This window comes from Pleurodeles waltl, chromosome 4_1 (genome assembly GCF_031143425.1).
Source record: "Pleurodeles waltl isolate 20211129_DDA chromosome 4_1, aPleWal1.hap1.20221129, whole genome shotgun sequence".
Lineage (NCBI taxonomy): Eukaryota > Metazoa > Chordata > Amphibia > Caudata > Salamandridae > Pleurodeles > Pleurodeles waltl.
Window position 1 is genome coordinate 26,527,038 of NC_090442.1, and position 17,959 is coordinate 26,544,996.

Genomic DNA, 17,959 nt, shown 5'->3' on the forward strand with positions numbered 1-17,959 from the left:
AAAACCTATACATTTGCCCAAAATGCAAAAATAGTTTTGCCTTCAGCATTAAGGAATCATCAGCGTACACACACGGGGAAATCCACACTATTGCAGTGAATGTGTGAAGAGTTTTAGCCGATTACCAGACCTACACCAGCATCAAAGAACACACACTGGGGAAAAAACATATATGTGCAGCGAATGTGTGTAGAGCTTTAGCTGTTTATCACTCCTGCAAAGACATCAGTGAACACACACAGGGGAAAAAACATTAGAGTGCCCTGAATGTGTGAAGAGCTTTAATCAGTTGTCATACCGCCGAAGACATCAACAAACACACACAGAGGACAAACCAAACCACTGCAATAAATGTGGAACTAGTTTACCTTAGTCATGAACATTAAAGATTGATCAGAGAATATACACAGGAGAAAAGGATCTTTATTTGATTATTAAACCTACAAGGACATCAGCGAACACACATAAGAGACAAACCATACCATTGCAATGATTGTGGAAGTAGTTTTATTCGTTACTCAACATTAAGGAATCATCAGCGAACACACACAGTGGAAACACATTCAAGTGTAATGAATGCGAGAAGAGATTTAGCAACTCATCGACCCTAAAACATCATCAGCAAGCATACACTGGAGAAAAAAAATCAGTTGCAGTGAATGTGTGAAGACCCTTTGTCAATTATCAAACCCAAAAAATACCAGCAAACACACGCACTCACTGAACACATGTAGGAATAATTATAGAGATACAGCGAACGAAGAGGAAATAAGTACAGCAAATAATAAAATTATAATTATGTGGGCCATTCAACTACAGATGATAAACAGCAGATGATAGACGACCCAACTAGTAGGAAAGAACAAAAACACAGATATTTGTAGAATCATAAAAGTGTCTGTTCCTAGCGACTGCTCATTTGCTGAAACACCATGAAGCACATTGGAACATTAGCACAAAGCGGGGTGAAGAAGAGCTACAAAGAAACATATCAAAGCACACGCGATCATGCTACCTATAGAAACAACACTGTGAACAATACTAGGACTAAGAAGGGTTTTTTCAGATAACTTTAAGGATTAATTCACAAAGCACACACTGGAGAATATTCACAGCTGGTTGTGGTGTTGGTCATTTTATGCAACATTGATGGTTCTGTGACAGCCAGAGACCAGTGTCTGAAAGCACCAGAAATGAAAGACGGAAAATGTGTGCTGTATCTCTCAGAGTTAATGCTTGCAGTGCACGACAATTACCTCCAAAGCCCTTATGCGTGAGAAATGATGCTCATTTCCATCATCACTTGTGTCTGTAAATGCATCAAGCACCGTGGCACTTTCCCAGAAGAGTCCAACATCGAGCTGGTCCTTAGAAGAGTTTCTAGCTCGCCACTGACTATTTAAATGTTTCATGATAACATTCTATATAAATATATTTTATGAGTTTCTGATTTACAGAACACCATTCTCAACTAGTGAAAGGACAGAATGAGTGCATGATGGTGAAATTATTGATAGGCGACAAAGCTGTTGAAAAATTTAGTTTGGCTACATAAAGATTGATTTTTGAGCAGTAAAGAATTCCAGCTCTTAGCAGCCAGAATACAGCCAGAATACAGAACTATTGACTCCCTCTATACATTCCGGGATGGCCCACCACATCGCACTAAGCAAAAACACTGAGACTGTGACATCAACAATCACCAAAGGGCACATACTTTATAATAGGGGGGTGACTAACACTAAGAACCTACACATACACGTGTACGTCTTCCAATTCTATGGTATATTTGACACTGAGGTGGGACCACATTCATATTAGAGAATCCTTAACCTCCCTAAGTGAAGATTAGGTACATACACGTTTCGATCTTGAAGAAATGCCACTGGATCTTTTTTGATGATCCAGGAATGAAACATGTCGACCGTAAATCTGTATTAAATGGAATTTATTTGATCACACTCCTTCAGGAGAAGCTAGGATCATTGCATCTCTAGGCTTCCCACATCTTTTTTTAATGTTGGCTTAGATATTTTCACCCTAATTAAATTACTATTAAGAAAGCTCTATAGTAAATTTTAGTTCAAGTTCCATTCAGATCATTATACTGGGATACACCAAACATTTCTAGTATTCTTTTGCCCAGTGATGAACTATACCACCTTTGGGTAAGTGAGGGCACTTGCTTCTATGAGCAGAGCTCTTAATGGCCAATAACGCCCTGGGTCTCTAAAATGATACATCGAACTTAGGGGCTCGTTTACAAGAAATGACACACAACTGCTCTAGCGCAGTTGTGCATCAAAACTTTTATCATCGGCTAACGTCAGATACTAACACCATGCTTGTGCCATATTTACAAAACAGCGCTGCATGGCGTTAAGATCATGCTAACATAAAAAAAGGGTGCTAGCCTGTGCGCCATGCTGCAAAAAAACCAAACATTACCCTAGTGCTGCAAAAGTGACACTAGCTTGATTAGCGCCCATCTGCCACTAGTCAGCCGAGAGTCATATTCGCACCAAAAAGCGTTGTAAAATGTGCCGGACGTGTACGCCGGAGCACAAACAACCACACTGACAACACTGCTGAAGCTGACATGGACCCCACAGGAGGGCAGAGACCCCAAGACAACCTTAGTACAAGCCAGGATTCACAGTCAGAGTCCCAGGAGAAGGGCACGAGGAAGAGGAAGTGCAAATTCAGTCAGGAGGAGATCAACGTCCTGATCAAGGAGGTAACGGAGCATCAACACCAGCTCTTCGTCACCTCCAAGTTGCCATTAGGGAGGAAAGAGGCTACATGGCAGTACATAGTGGATAAGGTAAGCAGTGTGACTGAGGTCAAGAGGCAGTCATCTACTGTAGGAAACGCTGGCACGATTGCAAGCGCAGAACAAAGGAAAAACTGCCCACAACAGCAAGGCAGCACTGCAGGCCGGAGGTGGAAGTCCAGCACCCCAAGAGCACCTTGATGAGTTGGAGGAGATGGTGGCAGCGCTCATCCCTGAGGAGTTGGTGGCAGGAACCCCAGGACAGGACAGTGTGGTGTATGAAGACATACAACAACCACAGGGTAAGTTACAATGTGGGGCAATGTGGGCACTACACAATAGCATAAGGTGGAGGCAGCAATGCCCTGGCACTATAACACACACTCTGCAGGCCAAAGGCTAGCATGCTGGCACTTATATGGTGAAACAGTAATAAGATGTAATGCACACTGATCACCCATAAGTAGCACTGACCGTTACACAACCATTACTTCCCTCAACTCATTCTCTGAAGTGCAGCATTTGTCCACGTGTACCTCACAATGGTACCTCATGTATGAGGAAATTACACACTGCAGTGCAGAAGGACATGCTGTGTCAAATACTAAGGACAGGAACGCGCAGTATGTCATGAAACTCAGGGGAACATCTACAAGCTCCAAGGTGTGTCACTCATTCACATAGGAAAAGCGATGGAGTGGCAGAGCACGAGGCTTGGCTAAATTCCCCAGATTGTTCCTAGCTGCCACTAAAGGGACCACAGGAATTCACACCAAATCATCATTTAGAGGGGGGATCTAAGAGATGCACACCACTGGACCATCTGTGGATAAACTAATGAGCAAATCATCACTTGGAGGGGGATGTAAGAAGTGCACACCACTGGACCATGTGTGGATAAACTAATGAGTATATGTGGGTTCATCCCAAATCATCATTTGGAGGAAGATTTAAGAGATGCACACCACTGGAACATGTGTGGATAACCCAATTAGTATATGTGGATTCAACCCAAATCATCATTTGGCGGGGGATTTAAGAGATGCACACCACTGGACCATGTGTGGATAAACTAATGAGTATATGCGGGTTCATCCTAAATCATCATTTGGCGGTGGGAGTTAAGAGGTGCACACCACTGGACCATGTGTGGATAAACTAATGAGTATATGCGGGTTCATCCTAAATCATCACTTGGCGGTAGGAGTTAACAAGTGCACACCACTGGACCATGTGTTGATAAACTAATGGGTATTTGTGGGTTTATCCAAAATCATCATTTGATGAGGATTTCAGAGATGCACACCACTGGACCATGTGTGGATAAACTAATGAGTATATGCGGGTTCATCCTAAATCATCACTTGGCGGTGGGAGTTAAGAGGTGCACACCACTGGACCATGTGTGGATAAACTAATGAGTATACGTGGGTTCATCCCAAATCATCACTTAGAGGGGGATTTAAGAGATGCACACCACTGGACCATGTGTGGATAAACTAATGAGTGTAGGAAAGTACCATCTTGTCTGGCATATTACCCCCATACTTCACTGTATATATGTTGTTTTAGTCTATATGTCACTGGGACCCTGCCAGACAGGGCCCCAGTGCTCATAAGTATGTGCCCTGTATGTGTTCCCTGTGTGATGCCTAACTGTCTCACTGAGGCTCTGCTAACCAGAACCTCAGTGGTTATGCTCTCTCTGCTTTCCAAATTTGTCACTAACAGGCTAGTGACTAAATTTACCAATTAACATTGGCATACTGGTACACCCATATAATTCCCTAGTATATGGTACTGAGGTACTCAGGGTATTGGGGTTCCAGGAGACCCCTATGGGCTGCAGCATTTCTTTTGCCACCCATAGGGAGCTCTGACAATTCTTACACAGGCCTGCCATTGCAGCCTCAGTGAAATAATGTTCACGTTATTTCACAGCCATTTACCACTGCACTTAAGTAACTTATAAGTCACCTATATGTCTAACCTTCACCTGGTGAAGGGTGGGTGCAAAGTTACTTAGTGTGTGGGCACCCTGGCACTAACCAAGGTGCCCCCACATCGTTCAGGGCAAATTCCACGGACTTTGTGAGTACGGGGACACCATTACACACGTGCACTATACATAGGTCACTACCTTTGTATAGCATCACAATGGTAACTCCAAACATGGCCATGTAACATGTCTAAGATCATGGAATTGTCCCCCCAATGCCATTCTGGCATTGGGGGAACAATTCCATGATCCCCCGGGTCTCTAGCATAGTACCTGGGTACTGCTAAACTGCCTTTCCGTGGTATCCACAGCAGCTGCTGCTGCTGCAAACCCCTCAGACAGGTTTCTGCCATCCTGGAGTCCAGGCAGCCCTGGCCCAGGAAGGCAGAACAAAGGATTTCCTCTGAGAGAGGGTGTTGCACCCTCTCCCTTTGGAAATAGGTGTGAAGGCTGGGGAGGAGTAGCCTCCCCCAGCCTCTGGAAATGCTTTGATGGGCACAGATGGTGCCCATCTCTGCATAAGCCAGTCTACACCGGTTCAGGGATCCCCCAGCCCTGCTCTGGCGCAAAACTGGACAAAGGAAAGGGGAGTGACCACTCCCCTGACCTTCACCTCCCAGGGGAGGTGCCCAGAGCTCCTCCAGTGTGTCCCAGACCTCTGCCATCTTGGATTTAGAGGTGCTGGGGGCACACTGGACTGCTCTGAGTGGCCAGTGCCAGCAGGTGACGTCAGAGACTCCTTCTGATAGGCTCTTACCTGTCTTGGTAGCCAATCCTCCTTTGTTGGTAGCCAAACCTCCTTTCCTGGCTATTTAGGGTCTCTGCTTTGGGGAATGCTTTAGATAACGAATGCAAGAGCTCACCAGAGTTCCTCTGCATCTTCCTCTTCACCTTCTACCAAAGGATCGACCGCTGACTGCTCAGGACGCCTGCAAAACCGCAACAAATTAGCAAGAAGACTACTAGCAACCTTGTATCGCTTCATCCTGCCGGCTTTCTCAACTGTTTCCAGGTGTTGCATGCTCTGGGGGTAGCCTGCCTTCACCCTGCACCAGGAGCTCTTAAGAAATCTCCCGTGGGTCGACGGAATCTTCCCCCTGCTAACGCAGGCACCAAAAGACTGCAACACTGGTCCTCTGGGTCCCCTCTCATCCTGACGAGCGTGGTCCCTGGAACTCAGCAACTCTGTCCAAGTGACTCCCACAGTCCAGTGACTCTTCAGTCCAATTTTGGTGGAGTTAAGTCCTTGCCTCCCCACGCTAGACTGCATAGCTGGGTACAGTGTGATTTGCAGCTGCTCCGGCTCCTGTGCACTCTTCCAGGATTTCCTTCGTGCACAGCCAAGCCTGGGTCCCCGACACTCCTCCCTGCAGTGCACAACCTTCTGAGTTGTCCTCCGGCATCGTGGGACTCCCTTTTGTGACTTTGTGTGGACATATGTTCACTTTCCATCCAAGTGCCTGTTCAGGTACTTTTGCGGGTGCTGCCTGCTTCTGTGAGGGCTCCCTGAGTTGCTGGTTGCCCCCTCTGTTCCCTCCTCCAAGTGGCGACATCCTGGTCCCTCCTGGGCCACAGCAGCACCCAAAAACCTCTACCGCAACACTTGCGGCTAGCAAGGCTTGTTTGCAGTCTTTCTGCGTGGGAACACCTCTGCAAGCTTCATTGCGATGTGGGACATCCGTCTTCCAAAGGAGAAGTCCCTAGCTCTCTTCGTTCTTGCAGAACTCCAAGCTTCTTCCATCCGGTGGCAGCTTCCTTGCACCCTCAGCTGGCATTTCCTGGGCTCCTGCCCACTCTCGACACTGTCACGACTATTGGACTTGGTCCCCTTGTCTAACAGGTACTCAGGTCCAGAAATCCACTGTTGTTGCATTGCTGGTGTTTGTTCTTCCTGCAGAAACCCCCTATCACGACTTCTGTGCTCTCTGGGGGTAGTAGGTGCACTTTACACCTACCTTTCAGGGTCTTGGGGTGGGCTATTTTTCTAACCCTCACTGTTTTCTTACAGTCCCAGTGACCCTCTACAAGCTCACATAGGTTTGGGGTCCATTCGTGGTTCACATTCCACTTTTGGAGTATATGGTTTGTGTTGCCCCTATACCTATGTGCTCCTATTGCAATCTATTGTAATCCTACACTGTTTGCATTACTTTTCTTGCTATTACTTACCTAGTTTGTGTACATATATCTTGTGTATATAACTTATCCTCATACTGAGGGTACTCACTGAGATACTTTTGGCATATTGTCATAAAAATAAAGTACCTTTATTTTTAGTACTTCTGTGTATTGTGTTTTCTTATGATATTGTGCATATGACACCAGTGGTATAGTAGGAGCTTTACAGGTCTCCTAGTTCAGCCTAAGCTGCTTTGCTATAGCTACCTTCTATCAGCCTAAGCTGCTAGAAACACCTCTTCTACACTAATAAGGGATAACTGGACCTGGCACAAGGTATAAGTACCTCTGGTACCCACCACAAGCCAGGCCAGCCTCCTACTATGAGTATATGTGGGTTCATCCCAAATCCTCATTTGGAGGGGGAATGAAGAGATTCACACCACTGGACCATGTGTGGGCACATACATTGATTGATTGTGGTCATGGTGGGGCGCTGATACTGCTCCGCAAGCTAGGTGCTGACTGTGTATGCCAAAATGACATTTTATGTGAAGTGGGAGACCGTGGATACTGCAGGGGTGGGAATGTTTACTAAATGGTACCTACACAATTACACAAGGGCCACTGGGTCTGACTATGCAATGCCTGTAGCACACCTGGGAAGGGATTGCTGAGAAAAGACTACTGGGGGTATACAAGCTACATGTCATCTGGATTGGGGGGAACATGTGGCGCGTGCCAGGAGGGAGTCTGATGGAACATTGTCTCATGGTGCCACTAGTGCAATCTGGAGGATGTCAAACACGAACTTGACAAGGGATAACAAGAAACACCTAACCACCACAAATGATACAACCTATGGAAGAACACAGGCTGAAGTGGGTGGGCCCAATGATGTGGGACTCTGATGTCTGTACCACTAGTACGATGCTGGGTAAAACATCAACCACTGCCGTCCACACCAAAACAACATGTGGTGACACTGGATATGGACATGCATGATCAACATGTTGTAGGCATTTAAGAATTAAGGTTTGATCTTGGTATGAACACTGTGTGCCACTCACCTGTGTAGGTAATCTGAGGAGGTCCCTACAAATACACAGGTGTGGTCTAGAGTCAAATGATGTGTGACACTCTGCAGATGAACTACTCATAACTGGATGTCAGGGGGAGAATGTCAGTGAGATAAGCTAACCATCAGGACATGGTCCATCCCCTCAGAGCAGGCACAAAGTGCATGTGAAAACAATCCATATGTAATGGAAATGTTGCTAAACTGTGCATCAGTACCCATGGCCAACAGGTGTACCACACAACACTATTCAACTCAGGGACCTATGTAGGTGGAAATCACGTATTGTGGTTCTGCAACCCAGCTTACTGTGCTATGTAACAATACTTTTAAAATGCAGGGATGTGTTTTATCCACAAAAAGCAATTCATACCTGTGCATTCCATAATTCCAACAGCAACACAGGTATCCTTGCACCATGGTGGAAGTGTGCCTGTGTTGCAGGGTTGATTTACCATGTGCATGAAGGGACAATTGCCTGAACACTAACAAACAGGAATGCTGTCGACCACTTCAATGCGTGCTGCATAATGCAGCACACATTGCAAGAGAACATAATTCTGGAGAAATACCTAATTCCTCCCCTTTGGACCACTTCAGTGCCACCTCTGAGGGGTTCTAAGAATCTGACATTTTTCAATAAAACCAAATCTGGCAATGCGCAAAACTTCTCTGGCCTCCATGGGTGCTGTAATGGAACACCCTACGCAACACCCATGGAACTCACCTAACACGCAGTGGCATGTGTGAAAGGGGTACTTATTTACCAGCCGAGCAGCAAAAACAATGACACTCTGGTTACACAGTGTGCTGCTAGGACCACATAACTTTAGAAACCTCGATTATTAAATAGATTACTCATGTCAACATCTAGCAGAGGCTAACATTAACATACCTTTCTATCTTTGCAGCAGATGATGCCATACCTCCTGCCCAGCTGTCTGTCCTGGACTTTCCCAAGGATGGCGATGACCACCTGCAAATCATCCACCAAGACACCCTCCAACAACTCCTGGGTGCCATACAGACTCCATCTCCGGTCATAGGCAGGGTTGGCAGCATCCCAGGATCCCCAAATGATCTTCCCAATTTGCAAAAGACACCAGCTGCCAGCCCACACGGAGAACTGGACTCCCAGGAACCACAATTAATCTTCCAAAGGAGCGAGGTAGGGGTCCAGTGGGAGCTGGCAGATCAGGTGAGGGTGGGGATGGAGACCATGGTCGGAACACGAGAGGGAGTCCAAGGATGCCTCAGTCCGAATAAGGACAACTTGTCCCCCATATGAGGTACCTACTCTCCGCTCCATGGCCTCCAGCAATGTCTGGTTGACATCTCTGGTTGACATCTCTGGTGTCATGAGGCAGAGGCATGAACAAATGTCATGCCAAAGTGTCACTAGCGAGATGGCAAAAAAGCTGGGGACAGTAAGGAACATCCTGGTGCCCTGGATCTAAGGCTGGACTGCTTCATTGCCAGCTTGGGTGCCTACCACTGGGACGTTGCTGCTTTGCTGCTGTGTTGCAGAACCAGCATGTCATCCTTGCTGCTGTGCTGCCTTACGTGTGCCACCGATGAGAGCTAGGTTCATGTTGTTGCCTCCCTTCTGCCTCAGTGATTGTGGAACAGGACACACCCAGACACATCTGGAGGAGCTTGAAGAGTTTGCCCTGGAAGACATGGAGAGTAGCGGGGTAAAGTCAAAGAGCTGTTCATACAGTGCTTTGTGAGGGAGACACGACTCTAAGAAGGAGAAGTTAGACGGATGCCAGGAGCACAGCACACGCAGTGAGACCTGTGCATTCCACAGCGCCCGTGCGCGGCGTCACATTGTCTGCGACACAACATGGCGAGGAAGAATGAGAGTGGAGTGTGTGATGTAAATACACTTCAGTCCTCTACCTCAGTGTTTGGAAGATGCTCATGTGAAGTGAAGCTGTTAATACTTCTCTGCAGCAGCAACCACACACCAGGGAGGGCAGGACAACACAACAGGAAGCAACAGAAATCTCCAAAGCAACAAAACCTGCATTGATGTGCAATTTGGGTGCTCAGTGTGTGGAGTTTGAAGAATTCACGTTGCATAGCTTAATTTGTGGCAAAGTGTTGGAATGCTGTTTGAGGAGACACCGCCCTATTACCACAGGAACAGGGAAATTAGAAAAACGCAGCCCAGTTTATTTTCAGTCCCGTCCGCGGCCACCAGAGGGCGCTCCTCGCCTGCTTATGAAATCCACTGAGCACATTGTATGAAAGGGAGAAGGGTTTCCTCTTCCGGGTCAGCGGCGGCAGAGACAGCACCAGCAGCGAATGCTGACATCACTTCCGGCCTCTCCCTCTGTGTCCAGCCTGCTGCAGGGGAGGAAGGACCTCTGTCTGTCTGTGCAGTTATCTTCATCTTCAGACCCTCACAGACCCCCCAGACCCCAAATCTGCACCCGACCCCCCCCCCCCCCCGCCCCAGGAGGAGGAGAGAGCCTGGAAATGTCTGCACAGGTTCCTGCTCAGGTAGGAGATTGTCAGCACCTTCTGCTGTGTTTGTAGAAATAGACTGAATAATCCTGGAGGAAATCTCTGCCAGGAGCCGGGCTGAGCTGGGCTCTTCTATCCGGGGTCCTCTGGGGGCTTTCCTTCCGGCCCTGGGGGTGTTTGTGGTCATCATTTGTGTTAAAGAGGAGATCTGTGCACTGCACTGCATCTTACTGCACTGTGAGGAATCTGTGTACTGCACTACATCTTACTCCACTGAGGAATCTGTGCACCGTGCTGCATCTTTCTGCACAGTGAGGAATGTGTACACTGCACTGCATCTTACTGCACTGTGAGGATTCTGTGTATTGCACTGCATTTTACTGCACTGTGAGGGATCTGTGCACACTGCACTACATCTTACTGCACTGTGAGGATTCTGTGCATTGCACTGCTTCTTACTTCACTGTGAGGGATCTATAGACTGCGTCTTACTGCACTGTGAGGAATATGTGCACACCACTGCGTCTTACTGCACTGTGAGGAATCTGTGCACTGCATTGCATCTTAGTGCGCTGTGAGAAATCTGTACTCTGCATATTACTGCACTGCGAGGAATCTGTGCGCACTGCATCTTAATGCATTGTGAGGAATCTGTGCACTGCACTGCATCTTACTGCACTGTGAGGAATCTATGCACTGCATCTTATTGCACTGAGGAATCTGTGCACTGCACTGCATCTTACCGCACTGAGTGACCTGTGCACTGCATCTAACTGCACTGTGAGGAATCTGTGCACTGCATCTTACTGCACTGAGGGGTCTGTGCACTGCATCTTACTGCACTGTGACCAATCTGTGCACTGCTCTGCATCTTACTTCACTGTGAGGAAACTGTGCACTGCATCTTACTTCACTGTGAGGAAACTGTGCACTGCATCTTACCGCACTATGAGGAATCTCTGGCTGGAGCCAGGCTGAGCTGGGCTCTTTTATCCGGGGACCTCTGGGGGGCTTTCCTTCCGCCCCTGGGGGTGTTTGTAGTCACCATTTGTGTTAAAGAGGGGATCTGTGCACTGCACTGTATCTTACTGCACTGTGAAGATTCTGTACACTGCATCCTACTGCACTGTGAGGAATCTGTGCACACTGCACTGCATCTTACTGCACTGTGAGAAATCTCTGCCAGGAGCCACGCTGAGCTGGGCTGTTCTATCCGTGGACCTCTGGGGGACTTTCCTTCCGGCCCTGGGGGTGTTTGTGGTCATCATTTGTGTTAAAGAGGGGATCTGTGCACTGCACTGCATCTTACTGCACTGTGAGGAGTCTGTGCACTGCACCTTACTGAACTGTGAGTAATGTGTACACTGCATCTTATTGCACTGGGAGGAATCTGTGCACTGCACTGCATCTTACTGCACTGAGGAATCTGTGCACTGCATCTTACTGCACTCTGAGGAATGTGTCCACACTGCACTGCATCTTACTACACTGTGAGGAATCTGTGCACTGCACTGCATCTTGCTGCTCTGTGAGAAAGCTGTACGCTGCATCTTACTGCACTGTGAGGGGTCTGTGCACTTCACTGCATCCTACTGCACTGTGAGGAATCTGTGAACTGCACTGTATCTTACTGCTCTATGAGGAATCTGTTCACCTGGTGGCATTGGCCTTGCCTCACTGGCTATTTGTCCCCTTACAATGGATAAGTACAGGCAGTCAGTTTCAATAAATGGTGTTGAGGCCCAGGCCTACAGGGACACAGGTGCCAGTATCTGAAAACTTGATGTCACCTGCACAACATCTCCTTGGACAGAAGTACCAGGTTACTGATGTCAATACCTCCACTCAGTCTCCCCCCTTAGCTGTAGTTCAACTTAGTTGGGGTGTAGTAACTGGCCCTAAGCAGGTGGTGGTATCACCTACCTTACCTGTAGATTGTCTCTTAGGGAATTACCTAAAGGCCTCAGGTTGGGCTGAGGTAGAGTTTAGTACCCATGCATCCATGCTGGGTATCCCTGAGGAACTGCTTCCTCTAATTTCTGGTGAAAGGAAAAAGCAAAGGAGAGAAAAAGGCCTGAAATCTCAGGATCCTTCTCCAACAACAGGTAAAAAGGACATGAAAGTATCCCCTTCCGACCCTGCCATTAAGGATAACATTCCTGTGTAGGGAGAGACCTCTCCTGGGGTGGAACCTGTAACAAGGGAACCATCTGCTACTACAGCTGTACTCCCGGAGGTGAAAGTACCTCTCTGTGGGATAAATAATCCTGATGTGAAAAATTGCACCAGTTTAGTTAACACAGAGCGTCCCTCCAACCCTACCAGATAAACTAAAGTGCAGCAACCCTGCACTGCCTCACAACACTAAGGACAGCAGCCCTGCCCTAGTGTGGAGCTCATAGGACAGCATCCCTGCCCTGCTCCAACTCAAGAGAAACAGCAACCCTGTTCCCTCTTAGAGCCCTATGGACAAACTTTTTGCCCAGCAATGGCTTTACTGAGACAGCATCCCTGTCTGGCATTCTCATCACTTGAAATAGGCCCAGTGGACCAATTCCACTGCTCTAAACTAAAACATACTAATAGGAACTCTGAGAATATAACTTCACATTGTTGGCTAGCTAAAAAAACTCCAAACAGGGTGGTTCACATCTCCACAGGGAAGTAACCATACAGTGGATGATAAATGGAGAAACCAATCTATTGCAGAGCTACTCTCCACTTATCACCACTTAGACAATAAAGACTCAACTCGTCAATGTTAGCCTTATTGTCCTTCGTTTGGGGGGGGGGCTTGTGTAGCAAGGTAGCCTCTTTCTAGCCTTGTTACCCCCACCTTTGGCCTGTTTGTGAGTATATGTCAGGGTGTTTTTACTGTCTCACTGGGATCCTGATAGCCAGGACCCCAGTGCTCATAGTGAAGACCCTATTTGTCAGTGTGTTTTATATGTCTCAATGGGACCCTGCTAGCCAGTACCCCATCGCTCATAGTTTGTGGCCTGAATGTGTGTTCCTTGTGTAGTGCCTAACTGTGTCACTGAGGCTCTGCTAATCAGAACCTCAGTGCTTATGCTCTCTCTGCCTTTAAAATTGTCACTGCAAGCTAGTGACCATTTTCACCAATTCTATTTGGCACACTGGAACACTCTTATAATCCCCTAGTATATGGTACCTAGGTACCCAGGGTATTGGGGTTCCAGGATATCCCTATGGGCTGCAGCATTTCTTTTGCCACCCATAGGGAGCGCAGACAATTCTTACACAGACCTGCCACTGCAGCCTGAGTGAAATAAAGTCCACGTTATTTCATAGCCATTTTACACTGCACTTAAGTAACTTATAAGTCACCTATATGTCAAACCCTCACTTGGTGAAGGTTAGGAGTAAAGTTACTAAGTGTGAGGGCACCCTGGCACTAGCCAAGGTACCCCCACATTATTCAGGGCAAATTTTCCCGGACTTTGTGAGTGCGGGGACACCATTACACATGTGCACTACATATAGGTCAGTACCTATATGTAGTTTCACAATGGTAACTCCGAACATGGCCATGTAACATGTCTGAGATCATGGAATTGTCCCCCCATGCCAAATCTGGTATTGGGGTGCCAATCCCATGCATTCCCGGGGCTCCAGCATGGACCCCGGGTACTGCTAAACTAGCTCTCGAAGTTTTCACTGGAGCTACTGATGCCGCCAACCCACAGACAGGCTTCTGCCCTCCTGGGGTCTGGGCAGCCCAGTCCCAGGAAGGCAGAACACAGAATTTCCTCTGAGAGAGGGTGTTACACCCTCTCCCTTTGGAAATAGGTGTTAAGGTCTAGGGAGGAATAGCCTCCTCCAGCCTCTGGAAATGCTTTGAAGGGCACAGATGGTGCCCTCATTGCATAAGCCTGTCTACACCGGTTCAGGGATCCCCCAGCCCCTGCTCTTACGCGAAACTGGGTAAAGGAAAGGGGAGTGACCACTCCCCTGTCCATCACCCCCCCAGGGGTGGTGCCCAGAGCACCTCCAGTGTGTCCCAGACCTCTGCCATCTTGAATGCAGAGGTGTGAGGGCACAATGGAGGCCTCTGAGTGGCCAGTGCCAGCAGGTGACGTCAGAGACCCCTCCTAATAGGTGCTTACCTGACTAGGTGGCCAATCTTCCTCTGAGGACTATTTAGGGTCTCTCCTGTGGGCTTCTCCTCAGATAACGAATGCAAGAGCTCACCAGAGTTCCTCAGCATCTCTCTCTTTGACTTCTGCCAAGGATCGACTGCTGACTGCTCCAGGATGCCTGCAGAACTGCAACAAAGTAGCAAGAAGACTACCAGGGACATTGTAGTGCCTAATCCTGCCGGCTTTCTCAACTGTTTCCTGGTGGTGCATGCTCTGGGGGCTGTCTGCCTTCACCCTGCACTGGAAGACAAGAAAAAATCTCCAGTGGGTCGATTGAATCTTCCCCCTGCTAAGGCAGGCACCAAACTTCTGCTTCACCGGTATCTGGGTCCCCTCTCATCGGGACAAGAGTGGTCCCTGTAACACAGGAGCTGGATCCAAGTGACCCCGACAGTCCAGTGGTCCATCTGTCCAAATTTGGTGGAGGTCAGTCCTTGCCTCCCCATGCCAGACACTAATCCTGTGTACTGCATGAACTGCAGCTGCTAGGGCTTCTGTGCACTTTTGCAAGGAATCCTCTTTGCACAGCACAGCCCAGGTCCCCAGCACTCCGACCTGCATTGCTCAACTCGCTGAGTTGAACACCGGCTTCGTGGACCCTCTTTTGTGGTGTTGAGACAACCGCCGTGCTCAGTTTTCTTGAACCCGTGTTTAACTACTTCTGCGGGTGCTGCCTGCTTCTGCGTGGGCTCTCTGTGTTGCTTAGCGCCCCCTCTGTCTCCTCCTCCGAGGGCGACCTCCTGGTCCTTCCTGGGCGCGGGCAGCACCCATTTTCTTCAACCGTGACCTTTGCAGCTAGCAAGGCTTGTTTGCGGTCTTTCTGCGTTGAAACAACTCTGCATCCTCCAGCACGCCGTGGGACATCTTCTTTGCAAAGAAGAAGTTCCTGGCATCTTCCGTAAGACCACTGCCTGCTCTGAAAAAATGTTTACAGTGACATTCACAATGGGGAAGGGGTCCCTATGGACCCCTTCCCTTTTGCGAAAGTGTTAGCACCCATTTGAAATGGGTGCAAACTGCGATAGGTTTGCGCCCGCGTTCGCAGAACAATCCTACATTGCACTGCGAGTCGCAGTTAGGAAGGGAACACCCCTTCCTAATTGCGAGTCGCAAACCCGTTTTGCGATTCGGTAACCAGGCTACCGAATCGCAAAACTGGGTTTGTGCATCGCAATGTGCTTTTTGCACGTCGCACACAGCGAAAGTCGACGTTTGCGACATGCAAAAAGCTGCCTACATGTGGGTCTTGGCCCCTAATTAGGTCTGGTGTTAACAAAGACATTTTGTTAACATTAAACTTCTATTTCTCTCTCTTTCGGCTGGCTTTGCTGTGAGTAATTGCATTCTGCCCTTCCACAAGGAGTAGTTTTGTTCAGTGTCAGGAACTACAGTGGCAATCAGTGACGTAACGAAACTGGAGGGTGCCCCTTGGCAAAGAACATGGAGGAGCCCCCTATCCAGACTCACTCAGGGCAGGTGCTGTGCTGAAGGGGCCCCCTGGAGGGCTGCTGCGGGGCCTTTGTTATGCCACTGGTGGCAACGTGTGCTTTTAGAGTTCAAAAACGTTTTGGGGGGGTTTTGCAAGTGTTTGTTACAATGTTGAGGGCCTGGTAGCTCCCACAACAATAAAGTGTTACAAAAGCCATGTCAAAACAAGACACGCATTGATGAAACTAAAAGACTTATAAAAATATGTCAGATCAGTTGGCTTTGTCAGTGTTTGTTTATTTTCATGCTTTCCATAATCGTGTTGAAAATGGTTACACTGATTTTCCATTAGAAATATTTTTAGGAAATACTAGCATGCATCAAAACATTTTACTAAATGACACTTCATTTGCATCTAATCAGAGAGCATTCTGGGAGCATTATACTTAGCCTCATAGCCTAAACCTTTCAAACATGTGTATACACGTTTTTTTTTGTTTTGTACTGGAACCAACGTCAGTAGTGAAGTGTGACCTTAAAACATTTATTTACAGCACTCACCCTAATAATGAAGGTTTTCAAATAATGAACCATAAATAAAAGTTCGAACAGCATTGTCTTTTGGAAACACATTACCTCAACTGCAGAGAGTTCCACTCTCTGTAAACAGGCAGCCAAAGGGTTTGTGCTGCAGAGGGTTGGGCCTACTTGTCCCAAGGACAAAGTAAACATATGCACAAAGCACCGTTGTTTACTCGATTATGAGGAGTGTTTACAAAAGAGTGAATATGTGCACAAAGCACTGTTGTTTGCTTGATTGTGAGGAGTGTTTACAAAAGAGTGAATATGTGCAGAAAGCACCGTTGTTTGCTTGATTGTGAGGAGTGTTTACAAAAGAGTGAATCTGTGCACAAAGCACTGTTGTTTACTTCATTATGAGGGATGTTTATAAACAAGTAAATCTGTGCACAAAGCGCTGTTGTTACTTCATTATGAGGGGTGTTTACAAAAGGGTAAATCTGTGCACACTGCTCTTTATTTTCTTACACTATTTGTGCTGTTTACAAAAGAGTAAATCTGTGCCTTCTGCTCTTTGTTTTGTTACACTATTTGTGGTGTTTTCTAAAGTGTGCATCTGTACATTCTGCAGTTATGAAGGATGTTTGTAAACGACTAATTCTGTGCTCTTCCGTTTGGGTAAGGGTACCTACAGATTTGTAAAGTGCACTTATAGATTTATTCTGATATCCAGTCTTTCTGTTACATGGCCTGTACTTCCACATTACCAACATCAAAAGAAGATTTTTCCCATTTTTCTTCAATATTTTACTTTGAGGCTGCTGATTTCTAGAAAAATACAAAGTAGAGCTGTTGATTATAATCCTACAGAAAGTTTTTGAAGACACCCGGTGCTAAACTCTACATTTTCGAACTCAATGAGAACCTCAATAAACTTGTGAACATGTGAGGGCGGAGAAACTGGATTTTTCTCCACTTAAAGTTCAGCCCCTGTGCATGTCGCCTGCTTCTGATTGAAACCCTTGGTGTCTTTCCTGATATACCCCCCTGTTGTTTACCAGATGTCCATCATGGGATGTTGAATACACATCCGGCCTCCTGTGACCCTGCCTCCACTTCCATGAAGAAAGCCTGGCAGAGACAAATCTAAAACATTCTCTGTTATAGTTGGCTGACTCCTCCAAATTCCATAAAAGGCTTCATTGCTGAATAAGACTGATTGGAAGGCTCTCTGGTTGAACTTATCGTAGATCCCACCTGTTGTCCTGGGTGAAGGAGGGTGTGGCAGGCATAGTTTTCACAGAACTGCTCTGATGAGCGATTTCAGTGCTGGGAATCCGAAGAATCCATTTGGCCCCTTATCAGTGGAGGTTATTTGACCTGTTTATGATATATCTACCTAGCAGACTAGT

The 17,959-nt window shown here is 47.2% G+C and overlaps 1 pseudogene; it reads left to right on the forward strand.

Moving 5' to 3' along the window:
* Positions 1-10,374: 10,374 nt before the first annotated feature.
* LOC138287291 (zinc finger protein 850-like) overlaps positions 10,375-17,959 on the forward strand; it is a 58,313-nt pseudogene continuing 50,728 nt past the window's right edge.